Raw genomic sequence first — 24,557 nt, 5'->3', positions numbered from 1 at the left:
TGTGATATTTCTGTTGGGTAATAAACTCTACACAAACATCAACATAGGTGTGTCCCACAGCAAGCAGGGATACGCAATGTCCAAAGCTACAAGTGAAACGAAGCAACAGTATGAAATCCCAGGTCAATAATTTGTAGTTCTATCCATGTATTAAACAGGGTCAAAATGTACTTAAAACTGAACAATAGGCCTGGACCAAGAATGAAAGGGAGGATCTAATCTCTTCCTGCATATCTTTAATTATTTATACAGGCAGTGTAATAATTTGGCCCATCTGTAAAACAAACCTAGCTTTGTGATAAAAGTGGTTAACATCAAGCAGTGATAGCCCATTACTTGGATTTCAGCACTGCTTTTTATTTCATGCTGTCTGCGTAGAGACAAAATGAAAATGCTGGTGTGGTTCGTATCCTGGATTACAGAAAATAGTAGAAAGCACTGGCAGAAAGGGCTTCATGGCACAGAGAGATGATCTGAGTATCTAGCAGCGTCAGGTTTTGAGTAGCAGAAAAAGTCACTGGAGAAGCTAAACAAGGGGGTACAGACTGATGTCAGCGCTCCTTTGGGAGATGAGATTCATCACCAAAAGGGGCATTGGACAATAAAGAACAAAGACTACTGTAGCTGGATATGACGTACTACACAAATAGCAGCTCTAGGAAGAGTAAAGCGGACACAGCAGACATGCAGTGAAACATAGTGTGATGACCTTACGATTGTTTTGCCATCCATGTTCTGGCTCTCCTATAGTACAAGTACCATCTATAGCTATAGTAGGACGGTGCCCTAGTTCAGCACATGCATTGAGGTACCCTTTAAGAACATTTTCCTTGTAATAGCTGGACCACCTCTTGAAGAGGTATGTTTGAAGAGGATTAGAGATGGCATAATAGAAACGGTGTTTACATCACAAACGTAAAATACAGTGCTTGATTCTCACCTTTGAAGGGAAACTCACCAAGCTCAAAATGGCCTGCAAGGACAGCTATCCTAGTACTTATCTATGATCTATGAACCAAGAAAAAAAACAGACTAGTGGTATTTAAAGAAGTGAGTATGGGCTACTCTGCTTTGTGTACAAAAGTGATAGTAAACACCAGCAAGACATTGGGATGTACAGAAAATGTAATCTCTCCAGAAGTACAGAGGTTATCTTCTCCTTATACAGGTCACCGTCTCAGCCACACCCTGGAAAAGTGCAGCCAATTCTAGCAATTGCACTTAAGTCTTGGTGACTGCTGAAGGGGCATAGAGCAGAGTGACTAAGTGATCCAGAGGCTGGAAGGTATATACTATGAAACAGAATGAGCAAGCCGAGTGTATCCTTTGCAAGACATGATGAACCAAGGAGGCACTCTGGGGACCTTGACATGGTTAACAGAAATAAAAACAGACAATAACGCAATGAGTTTTCCCATCTGTGAGGAGTGAAGGAACAGTAAGGTACAGCATTCAACAGAATGTTGAAGATTTAAGGTTATGACATGAACAGTGCGTTTCACAAAACAGCTGCAACACAAGGCACACGCTACTAAATGACAGGGCAAACTATAAAATGGCATGTAACCTGAAGACAAGAAAGGAGTCTTAAGAGATAAGGTGTGGGATGAGTGATGGCTTTCCTAGCTTAACAGTGAATGACAGCGTTTCAAATTCTGCCCAGAAGAGAACACAAATATGTCACAGTAAAATCTGAAAAACATGTTCCAATGGGTAACAACTCCGTCTCCCAACAATATCCATGCAGCTGGCTTCATCCTCTTCACCCTTTTACTAATATAATCAACCCTACTTTCTGCATCTGAGAGAAATGCAAATTTCCCCCTGCAGTGACCATTGTCACAGTACATTTTTATATCATGTTACTTCTGAAAGCTCTCACAAAGACAGTCCACTTATCTCTCTTTTAGATTACATCTTATACATTTGTATTACTACAAATTATTGTGATAAACAGTTCAAAATATTAGTTACTAAATAAAGATCAGGAAGGTTTTGCATTTACATGCATTTTCTGAAGGATATGAAATCTGAAACTTAATAGATATAATTTAGCGGCATCAGTCCATTAAAATTTGTGTTTTCTCTGGAAAACTAAGAGGGACACACAAAATCTGGACAGTCTGCAAAAATTGTGACAGTTGAGAGGTACGGTCTACATGTGTGTGAGTCTATGTGTGTGCATGGTTGTATGTCTGCCTTTCTGCTTGTGAGTCTGTTTGTGCATGCATGTACATGCAAAAACGCAAGTCCATTTTTAAAGTAATTAAAAAAAAGCAACATTTGCCATTATAGTACTTGTCTTACTGGATCTCTCGCATTCTGCCTTGCATTTTATCTAATGGAACATTAGCATAGCACTATTTCTGAAAAACGAGTTGCATTTCTATGACTTTGACTGACATGGGGGGAGGGGGTTCAAAGACGAAATGTGATAGTCTATACTGAACTTTATAACAATGGAGAAATAAGACATTAAGCCAGATTCATTAACACCTACACTAGGCGCACAGAATATGTATTCAACAACATCCCTACCACATTTGTTATGCTTTCTATTTACTCAAAGATTATCCTAAGCGTACATGTAGTCTACTACATGATATTTAATTCTGCAAGAAAATCAGTAGAAAAACTAAAATTAGGAGGAAGAAGATATAGATTATGCTTATTTTGTCTGATCACTCAGAACACTGTACACTAGGGCAGGCTTTAATGCCTCACAGGGATTGCATTTCAAAATAGTTCTGAAAAATAACATTGGGTATTGTAGATCTTCTGGCTGGCTTGGGCACTCTCCTTTGCATTTTGTGAGAAGGGAAACAATCTAGTGCTTTTCTTTTTAATAACTACACCAAAAATGTACTTGTACTAACTGCAGCCACGACACAGCAGCAGAATCCTAGTGGAGCACTGACAATTTAGTACTGCACTGTAGAGAAACAGCAAGCTAAGGGAAACAGAGTTAAGGTTTTTATTTACATACTGACTGGCAATGTTTAATAATCACATCCAACAAAACAAGTCAAAAGTAGACCAGAATAGCAACGCTAGGGGGAAAAGGAGGGTATGTGTCTTTATTGCTGCAAGAGTACTTGTGTGAAAGATATGTTGTTTTGGTAATCATCCAACTAATGTACTATTCATCTTTTAAAAACACTCAAAGTAACACAAATTAACACAGTTCCAAGCAATGCCTCACTCCTGATGTGCATTAGAGAGGTGAATAGGTATAACAGAATGGCTTGTAGTACTGCCCTTCTAAATCCTGCTCTTCAATTGCATGCCCACGTTGTAATGTTTGATAAATATATGGCCACCACTCCACACAGTACCTTAAGAAATGCCTCAGATAAAGAATTGTGATGAAAGTAGAAATAATGGCAGACATCCTTGAAGAGTTACCTGTGATGGCTACTTTTACATGTACCACGCCAAAAAAGCCATCCACCAAGCAAAGCACTTAAAAATTTGTTTATTGGAAATGGGAGCCATTTTGTTTCCACGGGAAAAATATTATAGCAATAACCCACGCCTGGGTGTGGGTAATGCTGGATTTACCCACAGTTGGCGTGGTTTGGTCACGAGGGTGAAGCCCGAGTGGCCAAACAAAGCCAACCGTGGGTAAATCCAGCATTACCACACCCAGAAGTGGTTATTGTATATAATGACATTATTTAAGAAAAAAAAAAAATTATTTTTCTTAAATAATGGCATTGTATAATGCCTCCTTGCTGCCCTTCCGCAGATGTCTGGTATTCTGCGGCAGTTCTGATGTACTGCGCATGCGTATGCCTACGCAGTACATCAGAGCTATGGGCAAAAGAAACAGAGAAAGCAAGATCTCCGTTGCTTTTTACTGTTTCGCTATGTTAAATAGGTTTAACATAGCGAGACAGCTTTAAAAAAAGCAAAGGAGAATCTCCGTTGCTTATTTTAAAGCTGTCTCGCTATGTTAAACCCATTTAACATAGCGAGAAAGGTTTTAAAAAAAAAAAAAAGCACCGAGAAAGCAAGATCTCCATTGCTTTTTACATACTGTCTCGCTATGTTAAAGGAGTTTAACATAGCGAGACAGTTTTAAAAAAAAGCAACGGAGATCTCCGTTGCTTTTTTAAATTTGTCTCGCTATGTTAAACTCCTTTAACATAGCGAGACAGTGGTTTAAAAAAGACTTATACTAATGGAAAAAGTCCGGGCGACCGGACCTTTTTCCATTAGTATAAGTCGATTTACAACATGCATGCTGACTAATCAGCGTGCACGTTTTGGAATATTAATGGGGGGTCATGGTATAATAGTATTTTTGATATTTGTAGTCCTATCAACACAATACCCTAGAGCTGCCTGCAGACACTGAAATCATCTAACAATATTTCCCATTGGTTTTCTTCTTAAAGATAAAACACTGGTAATGAGCTAATTTGTTCAAACTGAAAAGTAGACCACTATTAGAATAAAATGTGGACATGTTCTCAGAAATATGTACACATGTAAAACTGCATATGAAACACTGCATGCAAAACTTATGCTTTAGGACCTGTAGTTCAGAAATCCTCCTTGCAGCAGTATTAATAGTTTTCAAAAACTGGGAGAGAAATTTTAGATCTAAAATAATTACAAATTCACAAGAATCTAAACTAAGTTTTTCAATGATAAAAAGCTGAAATTATGAACCAGGACTATCATGTACAACTCTGCTTAATTTGGGGGGGGGGGGGGGGTCGAGCACTATTAAGTGTTTGTAAAGATGGCAAGAAGTGTGTTGACTTAAAGGTGTAAATGTGTAGGAATCTCAAGGACTCAGTCATCACGTGCCTAGTATTGTTCCTATGTTTCACGCTAGTGAATAGCAGCATCCTTTTAGAAATGTTCTGACAGTCAAGTTACTGGACGGTTGTTAATCTGTAGAAGAGACAACAGAAACAAGAATGCAGATGCATTTTAGCCAAAACTAGGTCAGGCTACATTGAAATAGACAGAATGAGGACTCCATCAACTCAAAGAGAAAATATCAACCAGGTATATCCTTGTAGATGGTATAGAATAATAGAAATAAAGATGGATGTCACACAAATCATCCCTCATTCTCTTAACAATGAAGTATCATCCAGACAAGCAGATAGCAAGTTAATGGAGACTTTGTGTAAAAAGGGCCAAACCAATCCTCCATTACATGGTCTCCAGCTTACAAGCACTCTGAGAAGGGCCAGGTGGACTTCCTTAGCCCCTGAAAATGTTTGTGCTGTAACTGGAGCCACAAACAAATACGAGATGGACCGCAAGCTGGTTTCGACCTCAGCATAAACTCTGAAGCTCTTCAGTTCCAGGGCTCCAACTCCTCCCCAACCTGTAATTCCCTCTACTCCACCTCAGTACCATAGATCTTATCTGCTGACTGAATACTTTGGTTGCGTTTATGATGGCCCGCCATTGCTGTATCCTCTTTATCAGATATTTGTTCATAGTTCACTCCTCCTCTACTGAGAGGTTTTTCTCTCCAGTTTTAGGTGCATAATTAAGTTTAGAGTTTGATTAGTAGTTGGGGTTAGGTTAGTTAATTAGCTTGGTAGATGTTATGGTTGTAAAGTTCAGTGTGTATTCCTTTCTCAGAATTACAGAATTCTATAGTATTCAATAGGGTTTTTATATAGGATGGTGTATTATATATCTAGTGTGTGTGTGTGTGTGTGTGTATTGGATATTAGTAGACATTCTAGTCAATAGCAAAGGATTTAAATAGTGCTCTGAATGCAGATACAAAGCCACCCCCCCTCCTGTCCAGATCCACATTCGCTTTGCATTTATTGTTTGGGAGCTGGCTTCCTTGGCACTCAGTATCAGACTTGTGCTTCATTTAACTCCAGGGTTTTCCAGACCAGGAGAGAGAAATTTATTGTCAAGGGTCTTCTCTCTCCACAGACAGGGTCTTCAATACCTTCCACAACCTCCTGTCCAGTATACAAAGACAAGAGGCCAAAAGACAAACAAACAAGTAAAGGAGAAAGAGAAGGAGAATATGAAAGAGAAGGAAAAATCAGATTTGGAAATATAAGGGGAGTGCTCCCCAAATGCGACAATTTAATCTGAGTTGGATCCCAAAGTTTCTCAACAGTCAGAACAGACAGTCTCTCAGATCTGTCTATCACCTTCTTGGTCCCAGTTCCTCCCAGACCAGGTGAGTCTAAGACTACACGCACCCATCTTCCAGGAGCGGAGGCACTCAAGACGACCTTTGGTGGCTTCCTCTACTTGATCATCCAGAAGCTTGACCAAGCAAGATGTCCAAAGGATGACAAGGAAGTTCCTTAGAATGTGGATCCAGCTTGCGGTTCTCTCATTAATATCTTTGAGAACATACAGACTCTTGGGCCAACTAACCCTCCTCTTCCTTTTCAGGTCTCAGTCCACCCTTCAGACTCGACTATTTTGTATCCAATCTGTCCTGGAGCTCCTTTGCCAGAGCAAACAGTCTGAGATACTTCAACTCAAACAGCTTCCATTCCTCTTTGACTCCGATGTGTCCAGATCTAGAAGCCACTTGGGGCCAAAGTTTTGGAACAGCGTATCAGGGAGAATGGGTCGACAATGAGGTTGTCAGAACAGTCACTTCCTCTTGGCACTTTGGCACTAGATAGCTCAGCCCCAAGATGAACTTTGGGGTGAAGACCTACAGGTTCAGAGGTTTGCTTTTTGTCTGAGGATAGGAGGTGGACTGCAGAGCCAATGGCATCCTCAGCCTTTGAGGCTTCTGAGTGTGTCCTACCAATGCCAAAGGAGAAGGCACATCCCATCCAGTTTGGTTCCATCCGAATCCCAACCGGAATCAGCTTATACGTTCAGTATCTCTGTCAAACAGGTAACAGTCGGTACCACAGGCTTCTCAGGCTACATGCTACATTAGTTCTGAGTCTGATTCAGAACCTTCCCATCCTTTACCATAACTGGTGCATAAGAAACAGACACACAAGTGGAAGCACACAAAACTTTTCTCCAGAGTCTTTCACTGAAGACCCATACTTGGATGAAGGTGAAGGCTCCCCTAGATCCCCATCAGAAGACATCACCAGTAAAATCCTCGAAGTGAAGAAACTGAGAGGGGAATGGTCCACCAAAAACCCTTTCCTTCTCCAGAGGAGTCTGTATTCCTAGAAGCTTTTGGCTCTGGCTCAGTATCATCCTGGATGCTACCACCCATTGACCTTGTGATCTTATAGCTCAGCGAGCATGGAAGGACCCTGACATGATGGAACCCATTCCCAAAAATCCCGACAGAATTTTGGCAGCACCAAAAACAGAAAGCACTAGAGCAAAGGTCCACCAGTGGATGTGGTGATGGTAGTGGCAGACACTAAAAAGGAACTATCGGAGGAAAGTTCCTTGGATCATCCCCCTAGCAGGGAGTCTAGAGCTATGGACCGGTTTGGGAAAAGGATGTATGCTTCAGCAACTTTCATACCTAGAGCTCTGAAATGTTTAGCCTATGTCACCAGACTTCAGACAGACTTGACCAAGGAGCTTTCCAAGTTTCCTTCATGTAACCTACCTGCGATTGTGCAGAAGACTGTGGACTCTGAGCTTCCTACCCTTCAGTCAGCTTCCAACATAGCCATGCAACTGCTTTCTAATGCAGATGATGGTATGACTAGGGCAGCAGGCACTGGCATCACCGTGTGTCAGCAAGCTTGAATGAGTCTTTGTGATTTTGCGTAAAACATTAAGACTTCCTCCATTAATTCCCCATTTTAATATTTCCACTCTATTGGAACCAAAAAGTAAAAAAGACATGCTAACCAGGAGTCAAGCAACTTGGTAAGACTCCCTCTGCAGTGGGAACCCATTTTTCAATCCCTCAGAGAACCTACTCTAGAAATCAGTGGACTGGGAAGAAAATATAGTTCTGTAAATCACAGAGCTCTTATCAGGACAGTCCTGGTGACAGATCTTCTCATAGCAGAGAAGATGGCAACAATGGACATCACTATAAAGGCAGTCAGACTGCATAACTAGGGCTTTTCTGGTCCATTTACCAAAAAGCCCTTTCAGCACACCTGAAGAGTTGACAGACTGCTGCACTCTCTAGGCAGTCTGAGGGCACTTGCCTCTGCACCCACAAGCCTGGTAAAATATAAACTACAGATTGTTGGATAATAAACAGAATTTCCAGAGGCTATTCATACTATTTTTCCTTCCTCTGAAGAAGAACAAGAAGTTTCCAATGTTCCACCCAGTCAATGGGAATTCATAATAGTAGAAATTTCCAAGCTGCTAGAAAAAAAAAAAAGAAGAGTCATCCAACCGGTCCCCAAATACCAGTTAGAGTCTGCAGTCTACTTGAGGTTTTTTTTTTTAGTACCCAAGAAAACATAAGACCTCAGACCAGTATTGGACGAGAGTCATGTAAACCAATATGTTAAACAGACAAAATTCCAGATGATCACAATTCAGTCCATTATGCCCCTTCTGAGGCACTAATGGATGCACGGCATAGATCTCAACAATCCATACTATCATGTAAAGACAGAGAAGTATTCGAGGAGATTCCTCCATTTCCAGCTAGGGGGCAATCAATATCAATTCAGAGCCTTGCTGTCTGGTCTCACCACAGCCCCTAGGGTGTTTACCATGATGATGACAATGGTGGCAGTGCATCTTCACCTGCTAAGGATCCAGGTTTCCTATACCTCAACAATTATTTCTTAACCGCTACCTCCTATGACTGTTTATCACACCATCAGGACATTGTGCTCCATATTATGCAAGACTAAGGATCACAGCCAACCTGAACAAATGTCATCTTATACCTACTCAAGACATAATTTATCACATGCCACCTGAATTTAAGTTTACAGATCACCAAACTTCCTCATTCCAGGGTGCTCTCCCTGTAAGTCACCACCACTCAAGTTCTCCATGACCCTTCTTCTCTGGTGAAATTAATTCTCTGCCTCTTAGACCTAATGGCTTCTACCATCCTTATAATGCAGTTAGCCAGATTTCACATGAGAGCACTTCAAGAGACTCTAGCAGTGCAATGTTCCCAAAACGTTCATCAGCTTCACACAAAAAATTGTCTCATTCAAATCAGCAGACAACACATATTCTGGTGGATAAAATCTACTTCAGTGACAGAAGGAATGTCCATTCCATATGGATACATCCCTTCTAGGGTGGGGGGGGGGGTGCTTCAAAGGTAGGATTGTCCAGGGTACTTGGTCACACAAACAGGGCAACCTTCACATCAATATCTTGGAGATGAAGGCAGTCCTCCTAGCTTTGCAGGTATTTCAGGATGTCCTCCCTGAGGGTGATATACCTGTACTTACAGACAGACAAACAGACAGGCATGTTGGTAGTTTGGTACATCAACAAACAGGGGCTAGGAGCACGTTCTTCCCTGTGTTAAGAGGCCAAGAGAGTTTAGTAATGGGCAATGTCTTCTCACCACTTTCTGATAGCAATGCATATATCGGGGATGTCCAATATACTGATGGATGATTTCAGCAGAGCTATCAACACCTCAAGAGTGGTCCATCAATCCATCATTGACAACCTTGATTTTTTTGTCCCTGGGACCAACCTTGCTGCAGCCTCTTTGCCTCCTACCTAATCAAGAAGTGCAACAGTTACTTTGCCCTGATCCCTCAGCAGGGACAGTCACCGAGGAATGCTTTAGTCCACAACTGCCCTTCCCCCAGTCTCATATGTTGCCCCCCCCCCCATTGCCCTTAGTGAACAAATTCATAGAGAAAGCAAGAATATGCAAGACCAAAGTTATCCTCATTCCTCCTTTCTAGCCCAACAAATGGTTTGCCTTCATGTGGTCTCTACTAGTACATCCCCCATGGATGTTGGGTCATTATCCAAACCTGTTAAACACAACAGTCTGTGATGCCTCCTCAGGATCAGAAATCCATGAAGTTAACTGCTTGGTTCCTCCAGTTCTAACCTTAGCCAGAGATGCCAGGCTTCCAGCATCGGTTATTCAGATCATCTCAGCCTCTACGATCCACAAATGCGGTCTACCATAGCAACTGAAAGAAATTTTCCATTTGGGCTATGTTGAAAGGATTAGACCCTTTTCTGCTCCCATTCCTTCCATATCAGAATTCTTGTCTGAACTTTTCCAAAGCGGCACCAGTTATTCCACTATCAAAGTGCAAATGGCTACTATCTCATGTTTCCATATAGGGCTGAATGACAACTCTATAGCTTCCTTAAAAGTTACCAAGGCATTTTTGAATTTATTTATGGTCTCGTTTACTGGGATGATCTGACTGGGCACTCAGGTCCAGGGAGAAAAGCTCCATTAAAGTTATAAAAATTATAAAAAAATTAAAGAAAAAATAATTTCAGTTTCTTAACAGCAGAAATGTGTTTTTAGAATCATGCAATGAGTAATACAATCAAGATAGAGGTTAATACAATTTGTAGGAGTGTAATACGATAATAAATGGGTTACATTTACATATACAGCAATATAATACATGCCATTTACATAGAAGTGATAAAAAGCAGTATATAGTTATATCAATGTAGATAGGATTTATTTAAATTATTTACAGGATAAGATAGGAGAGCTGGATCGTTAGGAATTGGTGATAGTCTAGAGATATGAGAGGGAGAGAAAGTTAGATTGTTAACAAGAACAGAGTCAGGAGAAGTTTAGGTGCTGTTTTAGGTTGTGCTTAAAGCTAGAGACACAGCTGTCCTCTGTTTTAGTGGGATAGGGAGGGAGTTCCACTGTCTGGTGACAGAGGACGAGTATAGTGAGTCTCCAGCTGCATTATGGAATTTGGAAGTTATTAGTAGGCTTTGCTTACCTGACTGAAGGCAATGTGGTGGGGAGTAGTGCCCAAGAATGCTTTGAGTCATAACAGATGATTAAAGTTTGACATAGTTTTCTATGATAAATCTATTTAGGAGTATTGAAATGGAGTATGCCAGGCCATCAGTCTGACTAGTATTCTATGCAAAATCATGGACAGAGTCATAACAGAACTTAGCCAGAATGACACAGGGAACCTACTTCTGTTAAATATGGTGTGGTTTGTTTTGTTAGGTGGGCACATTTTAAAGCTTGTGCCTGTGTCATGGAATAGGCAATATCAGCATAAGGTGATGGGATGAGAATACAAACTGCCTATCTTAACATTACTAAAGCTTCTGACATTATTTCACATAATTTACTAGAAAAGCTCACCAGACTCTGCTACACTTTCCTGTCAAGGGAAGGTTAGTTTGCTTTTTATTTGTTGTATTTTGTATTACTTTATTGCCTTTTTATATTTTGAAACTGTGATTTGTTTTCTTTACCTTGTGTTTTACTTGTATTCTGCATTTAACTGCATATTAAAACTTCAAAAAAGAGACCACAGCTCTGTCTCTTGGGAGTCAGGCAGAAGAATACCACTGCCTTTCTAGTTGCATGCCTCTTATGTTTAATTTGGCCATATATCTCATTTCCTCTCAGCTTTCACTGGCTTGTGTGAGTGAGCACAAAATTATCATTTTGTGAAATCACTCCCCTTCAACTAGTTAAATTTATTGGCCATCCTACTGTATTCCATAGTACCAGAATACAAAAAAGTGATCACCCTCTTTCAATCTATCTTGCTGTTTTAAAAATAGTGACTCTCCACTAAAACTTAACTTTTTAGACAGTTAAAACTTACCTACTTTCACATCTAACTTATCTAGTGCACACTGTAGTGTTTAGGATAAACACTTTTTTTCATCTTACCTTTAAGCATCCCTATGACTAGTACTTGCTCTAATACCTGCTGGAAAGCACTAGGAAGCCTTAAAACTGATACAAGCACTCAATTCTCCTCGTTAGTGAGGAGAAATTAATCGTAGGCACTAAACAGTCTACAATTGCAAAGTACCTTGCCAAGGCAAGGGAAAACAGCTCCTATACTTTACAAGAAAAGCACCAAACCAGGCATGTCCAAGGGTCAGCTTCAGGTGATTTATCCTGTCCACCTGGTGAATCTGGGCATACTGGGGCAATGCAGCAATTGCCTCATGTACACAGACAACTCTCTCCTCCTACCATCCAACACTACAACCTGTGAGAGATGCACTTACATAGCCAAACTGGAAGCAAAGCTCTCTCCACCCAAGATCGTGCTAGACAGTCAAGAGGAGAAGGTTAATACCCACACTACACCTCAAGCAACACATAGCCCTTCTAAACCCACATCAACAAAACCCACACATAGCAACATTAAATCCACATATGCGGAGGCCCATAACTGTAACCTGCCCAAGCAACAAGGACATTCGGAGCTGAAATGTCATAGGTGACTCTATAGTCAGGCACAATGATGTCCCACTCACCAGGCTGAAGAAGGAGAAAATCACAGTCAGCTGCCTGTTGGGTGCCAGGATCCACCACATAATGCATGCACTCAAGTCACTCCACAACAAGTACAAATATGACTCTGTCATTGTCCATGTTGGAGTGAATGACTTGAGACGTACCTCTCTGGACAACATGAAGAGACATGGAAGAACTCTCGGATCATGTGGCCCAGGCAGATATAACCGTAACCCTGAGTAGCATCCTGCCTTTGCCCAGAATGATACCACAGTATAAGGACAAAATGATGGACTTCAACAACTGGCTAAGCTTCTGGTGTCATTCAAGGGGATCCAGTATCTGTCTGCCTGGGACGACATGATCGACTGACCACGATGCTTTGCCACAGATGGTCTGCACCTGTCGTCCCTGGAATTCAGGTTACTGGCTAATGCTCTTGCCACCCCTATAGTGCCTTTTTTAGGTAAAGTTCAAAGGACAAAACCACCACCGTAACAGCTACAAGCATGCAAATTCTGAAGGTAATGCTAGAAGTCTAAACCTCAAAATGCACTCTTCTTGAGGCACTCCTAAACATGGAAAACATCGCTATCTGTACATAACAGAGACCTGGTTCAAGGCTCCAGAGAGCTCCCCTGCAATACCAGGCTACAACTCTTACCACACTTTTCGGCCACCAAACCAGGACCGAAACACTAAAGGTGGAGGAGTGTCCATATCCACCAAGGATATTCACACCACCAGGCTAGTTGCCCAACAAAATGCATCTGAAATTCTCCAGGTGCAACTAACACTAAGTAAGACTGCAATCCAAATTGTAGCTCGCTAAAGATCCCACACCATGCCCCAAGATTCTCACTACTCCTTTCTAAACAAACTGGAAAATATTAAGATACAACCAAACACCCTAATACTGGGTGATTTCAACTACCCTGCCATTAACTGGGAAAACTACTCGTGTGCCAACACCTTTGCCCAATGGTTCTTGGAATTCATAAATTCCAATGCCCTGGATCAACTAATCCATAGTCCCACCAGGGGCTCCAATATAGACCTGGTCATTACCAACATGGGAAATCGATGCTCCATACCTATACTCACCCCCTCGTTGGTCAGGTCTGACCATAAGCTAATCACCCTTAACATCCACATCCCACCCCACCCTCCCCCAGTAAGGAAACCTCCATAAAAATCTTCTCCAAAGCTAGCTTCATGCTACTCAAGTCAGAAGTGACAAACTTCATGACACCCATGCAGACGGGAACTGAAAGTTCGGCAGCTGAATCCTACACTAAGGCACTGTACAACCACATCCACTCATGCATGAATCGTGCCATCCCAAATACAACCAAGATACTCTCCTCAAAAATAGGAAGCCAATCTGGTGGTCCCCTGCAATAAATAAACTTTACAACAAAAGGAAAACTGTTGCAGAAAAGAGGAAACTCCCAGGATGCAAAAGACTCCCTTACCAGCCTCAGTAAGAAGCTGAGATCCCTCAAAAAATCCTCCAAAGCTAGTTATGAAAATACAACTGCCAAAGGTTCCAAAGACAACCACAAGACATTCTATAACTATGTCAAGAATCTAAATGACAATGTTCAGATCTGCTCTGAACTACAACAGAATGGCATTACATATACTGATCCCAAGGATATTGCCAATATCCTGGCAGACCAATTCAGTGCCAACTTCACCCCCCTCTCACCCTCTAAACGGCCCATCTCAATACCGAAGGATTTCCAAATTCCGGTAATAACGGCCACACAGGTAAAAAATGCACTCTCCAAAGCTATGACTACAGCATCCATGGGACCAGATGACATCCTGGGCTGTGTATTACATGAACTACATAATGAACTGGCACCTCACCTAAGTGTCACGTTTAATCATAGTCTCACCTCAGGCTTCATGCCCACTGAGTGGTGCACAGCTATAGTTATCCCACTCCACAAGGGGGGATCCACCTTGGATCCTGGGAACTACCGCCCCATCAGTCTGACGAGCCTGATCTGCAAGGCCATGGAACGTATTATCATGGAACTTATAAACAAAGACATTGGCAACCTTCAAACACTGGACCCCACCCAGTTTGGGTTTGTGAAGAGACGATCTTGTCTCCTGAACCTGACTGACTTCTTCATCTCCAGAGCAGTGGACAAGGGTAAGGTGGTCCACACAGCCTATCTGGACCTTGCCAAGGCCTTTGACACCATCCCCCACTCTAGAATCATAGATAGACTTACTAAGCTGGGCATTAATCCCTACGTCACTCGATGGGTTGCCAACTGGCTTACTGACAGAACCCACACTGTAAAAGTAGCCAACTCCAAACCAGCTCCAGACAACTGACAAGTGGAGTACCTCAGGGTTCAGTCCTGGGACCGCTCTTGTTTGGCATCTACTTCTCTGAAGTACAGGCCAACACTAAGAGACTCTGGCTAACAAAGTTCACAGATGACTGCAAACTGGGAGCCATTATTGAATCCCCAAATGATGTGGACACTCTACAAAAGGGTCTTACAGGAACAGATGATTGGTGCCAGAGCCATGGGCTCAAGCTCAATGCCAAGAAATGTACAGTTATCCCCTTTGGGAAAAAACATGTACCTGTGAATTACCACATAGGTGGCAGTACACTAAACACCGAAAGTGTGATAAAGAGACTTAGGGACACAGGTGGACAGTGGTCTCACCTTCGATAACCACATCGCCACAACAGTCAAGAAATCCTTCTATGTGGCACACCTCATCACTAAGGGCTTTTCATCCAGAAAAAAGGAAGTCATTGTCCCACTGTACTCATCCCTCATTAGACCCATTATAGAATACAACGCCCAGTTTGGTATGTACCTCTCAAGACATCTGCAACAACTGGAAAGGCCACAGAAATACCTCACTAAAAGAATCACAGGCCTAAAGCAGATGCCCTACGCTGACCGCCTTAAACTCCAGCTATACTCTGTCGTATATCGTCTATATACTCAGAGGCGATCTCTGCTTAACATACAAGGCCATATCAAACCCAGAGCTTTGGACATGCTACATTTAAAGAAATCCCAATCCCTCAGAGCCACACGCTCCAGGGATCTGAACCTTGTCATTACAATAAACAAAACATGCTGGAGGGATAGGTTCCTGACCCAGAGACTCCCCAGACTCTGGACTAGACTGCACATACATGTCAAGCAGAGCGCCTCTTTGGCCCTCTTCAAAAGGGACCTTGATTGGATGGGACAAAGGAAATTCACCCCAGGGATCACGTCAGTCGCCCTGCTAGACAGGGGTCCAGGGAAGTAAACAGTGTGGGAAGAAATAGTCAAGGAATTGTTATGGCTAGGCTTGTATAAGCCCTAGGGCCTATAGCCTAGTACCAGTCTATGAACAAAATATTACCTGTTTATTCCGACAAGTTGTGAGTGGTGTTCTACAGGGTTCTGTACAGCAGAATGAGCTAGCTATATTCAGGAGTACAAACTAATATAATCACTTCATTAAAAGATGCTGAAGTTCTCCAACCTGGTTTATAAAAATACACATCTGGTACACTAGTAATAAACTCATCAAATGTCACATCATGAGACTGAAGAAAAAAAGATGCAAGTTATGACTATAACAAAAATGGTTAGACCATAGAAAGTGACACCACCAATAAAAATCGTAGGGAAAAAATAAATTTAACCTTTGACCAGTACTTGCCTATTAAAGTCAGAAAAACATATTCTGCTGCTGCCATTTAGTGAAGTCTAACTCTTCATGACCTCAGCATATTATGCAGCCCCATATAAATTTGAAGGGTGCATCTAGCCACTCCAATGAGATTGCTATATGACTTTATGCCTCATTTTTTATATTAATTTGTTTTGTCTATCCTTTGTTGATCAGGTTAGTCCCATTAGGCTAGTAGCCTCTTTTCAGAGAAGACCTGAAGTGGTATTATACTATTAGGGGAAATTTTGCCACAACATCAGGGAACTTCCCCTACTTTTTCCAATAGGTGCTATGGGATCCTTTACATCCATCTGAGCTACCATCACCGTAAGCATAAAAGGCCTCAGTTAACAACTCTTCTGAAGAACAGCATGCTCAGGAGTGCAGTAACCTCTTTATGCTGCACTATGGTGTCAGCAATCGATCTAGCTAGTGTGGGAAAGAACCCTTAGCCTTCTGCACCAAAGGCAAGTATGCTGCCTGTTGCATCACTGACACTGCAAGATATACAAGACATACAAGAAGGAAACCACCAGAAAGAAAAGGCTTAAAAATTATTACCAGAGAAATCAAAGAACTGGACAACTTAAACTAATCAGAAAGCCTTCAGGAACTCTCATATTCCATTTTTAGCGTTGCCGCCTCACAGCAAGAAGTTCTCCTGTTCGATTCTTGGCTGGAGTACCTTCTGTGTGGAGTCTGCATGTCCTCCCCGCAGTAGAGTAGCATTCAAAAGACATGCTTGAATGGGCGTGCCTTTGTTGAAGGTTGGGTGTTGAGCTGGCACCGTAAAAATCTACTACCAATCATTAGCGGACCAGAGTTCTGCTGTGGCGACCCCTAACCGGGAAAAGCCAAAAGAAGAACTAAAGTCTGATCTGGATCTATTTGGCAGGGCTCCACTGGGGGAATATACCACCAGATATGAGAAAAGAAAGTGACATACATTACACAATCCATTCCAACATTATGTAACAACACGGAAGAGGTCAGTCATTGAACTGTAACTACCAAAACAAAGTACAGGTGAAAACTTTATTCAGACTACTGTCCTAAGTTTTGTCTAGACAATACCTTCTAAACAGGCCATGGACTGCTAATATTGCAGTATATAAAAACACACCAATTAAAATACTTTCAACTAATGAATTACACCATTAGCATGAAGTATCCAGTATCAAAGGAGTTAACCCTATTCAAATTCTTGATTTAAACTCAGTGGAAGTAAAGTGCTATGCATTTGGCTGGGTGGATAAATGCTTACTTACCTGACAGAACACAGAAGGTATGACTGGGTTGAAATCTTGGTACAAACCGTGATTACAAAGGACCAGATGTTGGAATACCCAAGTGTCTTGTCTTTAACTACAGAGAAGGAGAAAGAGGAGAAGACCACAATGCCGTTTTTTCCATTTGGGTTCTTTCTGGTTCAACACATTATAAGGACTTCATAGGCTTCCTACAGGATCTGCAATATTCCCTATTCTCGCTTCTGGTGAAAGTAGGAGCTTCCACATGAAGACTACTGGAGCTTGTATTCCAGTGAAGGACTGCAGTGCCTGTTTTTGATTGGCAAGCTTCTGACGGGACGCTGGTTGGAATTTGACTGGCCAGCTTCTGTGGGGCAGAACCTTACTTTCTCAGAGGTTTTCTCAATTTGGTGTGCCACAAAGCAACTAGGCAACCAGCACAGAGCCTAGTCGACAACAGGTAAGGCAACATTTCCATCCTTCTAGATAAATCTCACTCCTTTCTGTCTCAAGTTTAGTTGTGCTACTGTGACTGATTTCACATTTGTATTGGTGCAGTGGTAGCACTGTCGCCTCACAGCAAGAGGTTCTCCCATTCGATTCTCGGCTGGAGCGCCTTCTGTGTGGAGTCTGCATGTCCTCCCCATGGTCGAGTGGCATTCGAAAGACATGCGTGAATGGGCGTGCCTTCGTTGAAGGTTGGGTGTCGGGCTGGCACCTCCGCACCATAAAAATCGACTGCCAATCATTAGAGGACCAGAATTCTGCTGTGGCGACCCCAAACTGGGAAAAGCCAAAAGGAAACATTATATACAAGGAAAACTGTTGTCTCGTTTTTAATTTATTAACCTACTGACTGCACCTCAGATAGCTGCATCCTGGAAATTAGCACTGTTGTCCTGCTAACTGTAGTATTATTACATTTAAGTAATATTGTTTTGTTGCAATACCTTGGGTAATACTGTACTGTTAGTAATATTTCAGATAAGTTTACACTTTTGCTAATTACTAGTATTGGGTAGAGAAAAACAAAATGTATTTATTTCATTCACGTTGTCCAGTGCACTTTTTGATCATTGGTGCTACTGCACTGCTGATTGTTACTGCTTGCTGTACTGTTACAGCAGGTAGCACTACTATATTACTGCAATAAACAGTATTGGATAACACTATGTCATGCGTTTTTGCTGCTTGTGTCAACAGCTCTGCTGTTACTGCACTGTAACTATTTGCTTTACTGTTACGGGTCCCTATTAGATGAACAAAAAGGTAATCTGTCGAACGGCTGAAAAGTCTAATATTCCAGACCTCAAGATCAGTTTTGTGAGGTCAGTGAAGATCAGAAAATTTGCCCTTTCCTCACTGTAGTGCGATCTCAGAGTTGGTATATATAATTAGCAGGGGGTGTGGGGGGGGCACAGTCCCCCACAAATCAGATTTCGAGGTCCGGAATATTCAACTTTTTAGCCGTTTGACAGATTGCCTTTTCTTTGTTATAATAGGGACCCTACTGTTACTACACTTTAACTATTCATCCTGTAGCAGCTACTGCTCTAAAGATTTTACACCTGGGTTCACTGGATTAGACTATCTGTTGTTCACAGCTACTATTAGTTAGGCAGAGACAAATTAACCTATCATTTTGGCTACTCATTGCATTTGATTTCATTTTTGATCACTGCTTTTGCTGCATTCTTGCTTATACAACTACTCCATTGTTATAGAAGTTGAAGCTATTACTCTGTTACTGCACTTGAAACTGCTGGGTAAGAGTGTCTGATTGAAATGTGCCACTTGTTGCTCATTACTTTATTGTTCCTATACATTAGCTAAGGCTTTTACATTCTTGCTCTGGCGAATAGTACCACTAGTACTGTAAGTAGTCACAGCTCACATTCTTTTATTATATAGTCAAATCCATATTAACCTCATTTTCTACTTCAACCCATTTTAGCTTTTGGTCTTATACCAAGACTAAGTTAGGCTATCTTGTTTTCATATACCCGTTTGAATTTCCTTGCCATTGTGGATTCTCAGTCAGCCATTGCTCTTCTGAAGTAAACTTGATGGAACTAGATATTTTGAGGTAGTATAGTAACTGCCTCATGCTTATCAAAAACCTTTGGTTGCTAATTCTCAATGACTCAATATGTGAGATAAGTAAGTATTTGCTGAACTTGGAGGCTATCTTCTCATCTCAAAGCACACTCAATGAGCACAATATACACACACCTATAGCATAGAGTACCGGTACTGCAACAACTTAAACTGACGTTGTAAGAGGACATTGCATGAGCATCCCACACCTATAGCATAAAGCACCTGTACTGCAACAACAACTCAGACTGACGTTGTAAGAAGACATTGCATGAGCATCCCACACCTATTGCATAAAGCACCTGTACTGCAACAACTTAGACTGACGTTGTAAGAGGACATTGCAAGAGCATCCCACACCAAGGACTAAAACTCAGCCATTTGTACATACACCAAAACATCCATTTTCACCCTGCACACTCGCAGCCAAGCCAAATACCTCTAATAGTCACAAGGGTGCAGAATCAAAGTCCTTAAGGCCTACTGAGACTGCAATTACCCACAGTAATGTTTTAGTAATAAGCAACTCTATTATTAGACATATAGATGCCATCCATACCAGGCTGGATAAGAATAGGGTGTTAGTAGGCAGACTTTCTAGAGCCAGGATTCAGGATACAACAAGGGCTGAGCCAGCTCTACATCCTGGAAAATATGATTATTACCTGGTAGTGGTCCATATGGGGGTGAATGTGCTCAGGCATTCTACACGGACAGGCATGCAGAAGAACAGAATTGATCTTACTATGCATGTGTCTGAGGCAAGAACTACATTGGCTCCGAGTGATATTTTTCCATCACCCAGAATGATGCCAAGACTCAAAAACAAGATAATTGGTTTTAATAATTGACTATGCAGCTGGTGTCATTCTAGGTGGTTCCAGTATATGACAGCTTGTGACGAGATTTCGGGCAAGCCGTCCTGCTTTGCCAAGAATGGATGGCAGCAATCTATGATGATCCTGTGACCTCTGTATTCCCAACTATGTTAATACCTTAGTTGAAATCCCCATTAATTCCAGACCTTGTTGTTAGAGAACTTACAACTACTCATCGATAAAAAGGCTAGCCTTCACTACCAACAGTCAGCATGCCCAGTGATTTCCCGATATTAAAAATACTAACTCCTTTACACAAACGGTTAACCATCTCACCAAGGGCCTGAATACCCTTGTTCTTGGCCTCAAAAATATGACCAGTTCTTGCACAACTCCATATGTATCACTTCCCTCATTAAATCATACCATAAAATCAGTGACGGTTTCCTTTAAAATTGGTTGTCTGCCCCCTAAAAATACATGTTTGTTTATGGATTTCTCAAAACCAAAATGTTTCAGATACTTGATGACCTAAATTAATTCTGCTATAATTCCTCATCTGATGAATCCTATTGTCAAAACCACTTCTGACCTCTACTCTCCCTTGTATGGACAAAGGAGTTCCCGATCTCCACTAAATATGAAAACTTTAAAAGCACTACTCTCCCTTGTATGGACAAAGGAGTTCCCGATCTCCACTAAATATGAAAACTTTAAAAGCAGGCACATATGGTGGAAGACACACAATATATATATATATAAAATAACTATACAACAAGAGAAACTACTTAGCACTTGAAAGAGGTCTCACTTTATTCACCTTAAGGAGCACACATAAGCAAACCAGCTTAATGTACCATTAGGAAGTTCAAAGTTGAATATGAACTTAAAACATCCAATGAAAACAAAAACTATAACCCTTTCGTTAACTACATAAGGGTGAAAAAAAAACACCTAAACACAATGATGATATCCACTTTTTCTGGAAAAGGAAATTACCAATATTTTAGTTCACAAATTTAGTCCAAATATTTCTCCACTCACAGTCATAACTATTTAATAGATTGCACAGTCCTAGCCACCCAAAATTCCTATGGAACAAGTCCTCTCAACCCACTCAAAATCTAGTGATGAAATACCAGTTTGCCTAATTATCTTCATCACATACGGTTTAGATAAATGCCAATTTAACCTCTTTTCCCCAATGGTCACATTCCTAAAGTCTGGAAAGCAAGCATCACCGATCCTGGTAACTGCAGACCCATAACACTCATTAACATCATGCATAAATCTATGAAACAGATGATCTCTGACCTCACTGACCTGGGCCCTCATTAACTTAGCTTTGTCAAAGGCAGGTCCTGTGTCACTAACCTTGTTAATTTACTTGAAAAAAGTCATCAAAGCAGTGGATAGCAGTTATGCAGTAAGTACAGCATATCTAGACCTGGTCAAGTCTGTTAATAATACTTGCATGGGAAATGGTGTTAACAGGCTTCTAAATATAAATACAAATCCATATTTCCCTTGGTGGATAGCTGAATGGCTAAATCACAGACTCCATATGGTTAGAGTTGCAAGTTACACATATGATAACAAAAAAAAGTTACCAGTGGTGTAACACAGGTCTCTCTTATATGGCATCAAATTTGCATTCCTTCAAGCCAACACTCAGCCTATGGATATCTAAGGTTGCAAATGAGTGTAAATTTGATGTCATTTGTCCCTCCACTGACTGGTCCAACATAAGTTATACAATGTTAGCAATTAGTGAAATGGCAATGATCTCAAATCAAATATGAAAAAATATAGTAGTTAATTTTGGTAAACATTTCCATATCATACCATGTAGGCGGCACACACTCCTCCAATCAGACACTGCTGCAGGGGATCTAGGCAATCTTGTTCATCATTTCTTATCTTTTGACCACTGTGTCTCCACATCGGATCCATCAGTCTCATCTACTTTCCAAATGTATCAGCTCTAAACCAAAAGAAGTCTCGAGTCCTTTTTACTCATATCTTATCAGACCCTTCACTGATTATAATGCCCATTTTGGCATGTACTGTTTGATATTTTTATTAGGAATCTCAGAGGTCTCTCAAATTAATTCTGTTGTTTTTCCTTTAAATTACTTTCAGGATTGTCCCCATTTTGTGGGGCAGCAACATATAATCATTGTATTGTATCACCTATATGCACCCCATTAAAATGTGCCAGTGACCTAGAAAATAATTGTGTTACACATATCCAATATTTTCCACTAGTGTAATCTTAAACTTTATTAGGATTTCCCCATATACCACTTAGACTACAGCTCCATTAAATGTCACATACAATACCAGAAGTAAAACAAATACAAAAAATAATTAGCAAAATGATAATGACCACTAAAATTACATTTTTTCTAATCTGAAATGTATTTATAAATTATATAATTATGAAGTGTATACATTGTTTCTTTGAGAAAAAATTCAGTGGTATAATATGTTACTATTAACCACAATAAAAAGGCTCCTTAATCAAGATTACTAACAGATTTATGCTCATTTATGTTATCATGTAAAACAGTAGTCCAGCTGTCAACCGGACAGCCCATCTTTTAATCCAAGTAATAACTGCTTGCTTCTCACTTTTCCCAGTACTTCTAATGAATTACCTCTCTGTAAAAGTATATAAAGTATATCAAAAACTTATTAAAAAAATAGTATCTTATAGTCGTAAATGAGAGTGGTATTTATATGAACTTATACAAGTGCACTGTCTAGCAATGCATCAATAAGATACAGGGGTGCAGACCATCAGCAGATTATGAAATCCATACTTCAGTATGCTACAGGGATAAAATAATACTGATCTTCTTACTAGGTTCCCCTTATGGAAAGGTATGACATCCCAATAAGTAACAACAGAAAAATATACAAAAAGTATGAAGTCATTCTCTGTCCAGTTATAAAAATACGTCAACTCACATATGCCACCTGTGCAAATAAAAATCAAATCTATCCATCTAGCTATCTTGCAAAAAATGTTCCTTAAAAAGCAAGTATTTTCAATTAGCCCATAAATATACTAACATACAGAAATTTATTTCAGAAGGATAATTAAGTTGAGGAGTTTGAGCTTGCTTGTGATGTAAAGTACTTAATTTGAGACAGCAGTGCAGCATAAAGAGGGTACTGTACTCCAGATTGTGTCATCCTTTGGATGAGACATTAAACTGATGTGCCATCTGCTTGAATTTGTAGTAGCTCCGATGGATGTAAAAGATCCCATGGCACCTATCCTAAAGGGTAGGGGAAGTTTCCCAGTGCCCTAGCCAAATGTCCCCTTGTAGTACAAATACCAGCTTGGGCCTCCCGTGAAACAATGCCACTAGCCTAATGGGACTAACCTGGTCAGCAAAGAATAAATAATTAAAATAAACGTGCCCTGGTCAGTATATCATATAACCCTTGACTATAAAATGCATTATCCTCAAGTCTTTAACAGCCTGCCCCATACTTCACTGCATCTGTTCTTGATGACTCTCTAACATAAAGTTGACCCACCATTAAATGAGGCCTCAAAGTATACTCATGCTTATATAAGTAATATAAATTACATTACTATTACCCATTATTGGTATTGTGAGGAGCACTGCAATACACTGGGAAATTGTTATTTGTTCTTCCAAAGAAAATACATGAGAACTGAACCAGACAGTATCAAATTTAAAATACATAATAACTGTGTAAATCAATTTTGGTAAATTTTAATTACTGTGGTTCAGAGTTTGATTTCCACAGCCCTCACTTACCTACTGTAAGACCCTGTGCAAGTTAATTAACCAGACGGTGATTAAGGGCAATTGGGAATTTAGCTAGGCTGCTCAATGGCCCCATGGACTGCAAGCCTAACTACCAATGAACTGTTGGTAAGACTGTACATGAAAGCAACTGGTATAATCTGAGGTGGATGAAATCATAACTAGCCAGCAGATGCAAACTTCATCTGTAGCTGTGCAGTGCAAAGCTTCAAGTGAGACAGATGTTGGCCATCACCCAAGGCAGCAGTGCACATTTATCATGCACTCTTAAAGATCATGTGGAAACTGACAAAACCAAAGTAGCCTATCTGTTCTCCGAATGCATTTCCTCAGTAGTTGCTTACCTTAGCTGTCTTTCCATCACTTAAGTTAGCAAGTTTGCATTCTCACTTTTCTTTTAAAGGAATACCTCTTCCAAAAATGCCCTCCATAGCCATAGCATGCTCTTCCCAGTAATTACTTTGCATAAAGTTATGCTTACTTCTTGACATCACATCCAGGTCAGCAGAGTCAATTACCAAGTCAGCAAAAGGGAGAATGATGTACA

General features: G+C 40.7%; 1 protein-coding gene across 1 annotated transcript in view; it reads right to left on the bottom strand.

Moving 5' to 3' along the window:
- Nucleotides 1-24,557, bottom strand: part of RAB28 (RAB28, member RAS oncogene family) — a 769,471-nt gene that overhangs the window by 734,207 nt on the left and 10,707 nt on the right. The window lies entirely within an intron of this gene.

The sequence above is a fragment of the Protopterus annectens genome, chromosome 2.part1, assembly GCF_019279795.1.
Source record: "Protopterus annectens isolate FY-2018-M chromosome 2.part1, PAN1.0, whole genome shotgun sequence".
NCBI classification, from domain to species: Eukaryota; Metazoa; Chordata; order Ceratodontiformes; family Protopteridae; genus Protopterus; species Protopterus annectens.
This window is presented reverse-complemented; position numbering and strand designations above follow the sequence as displayed.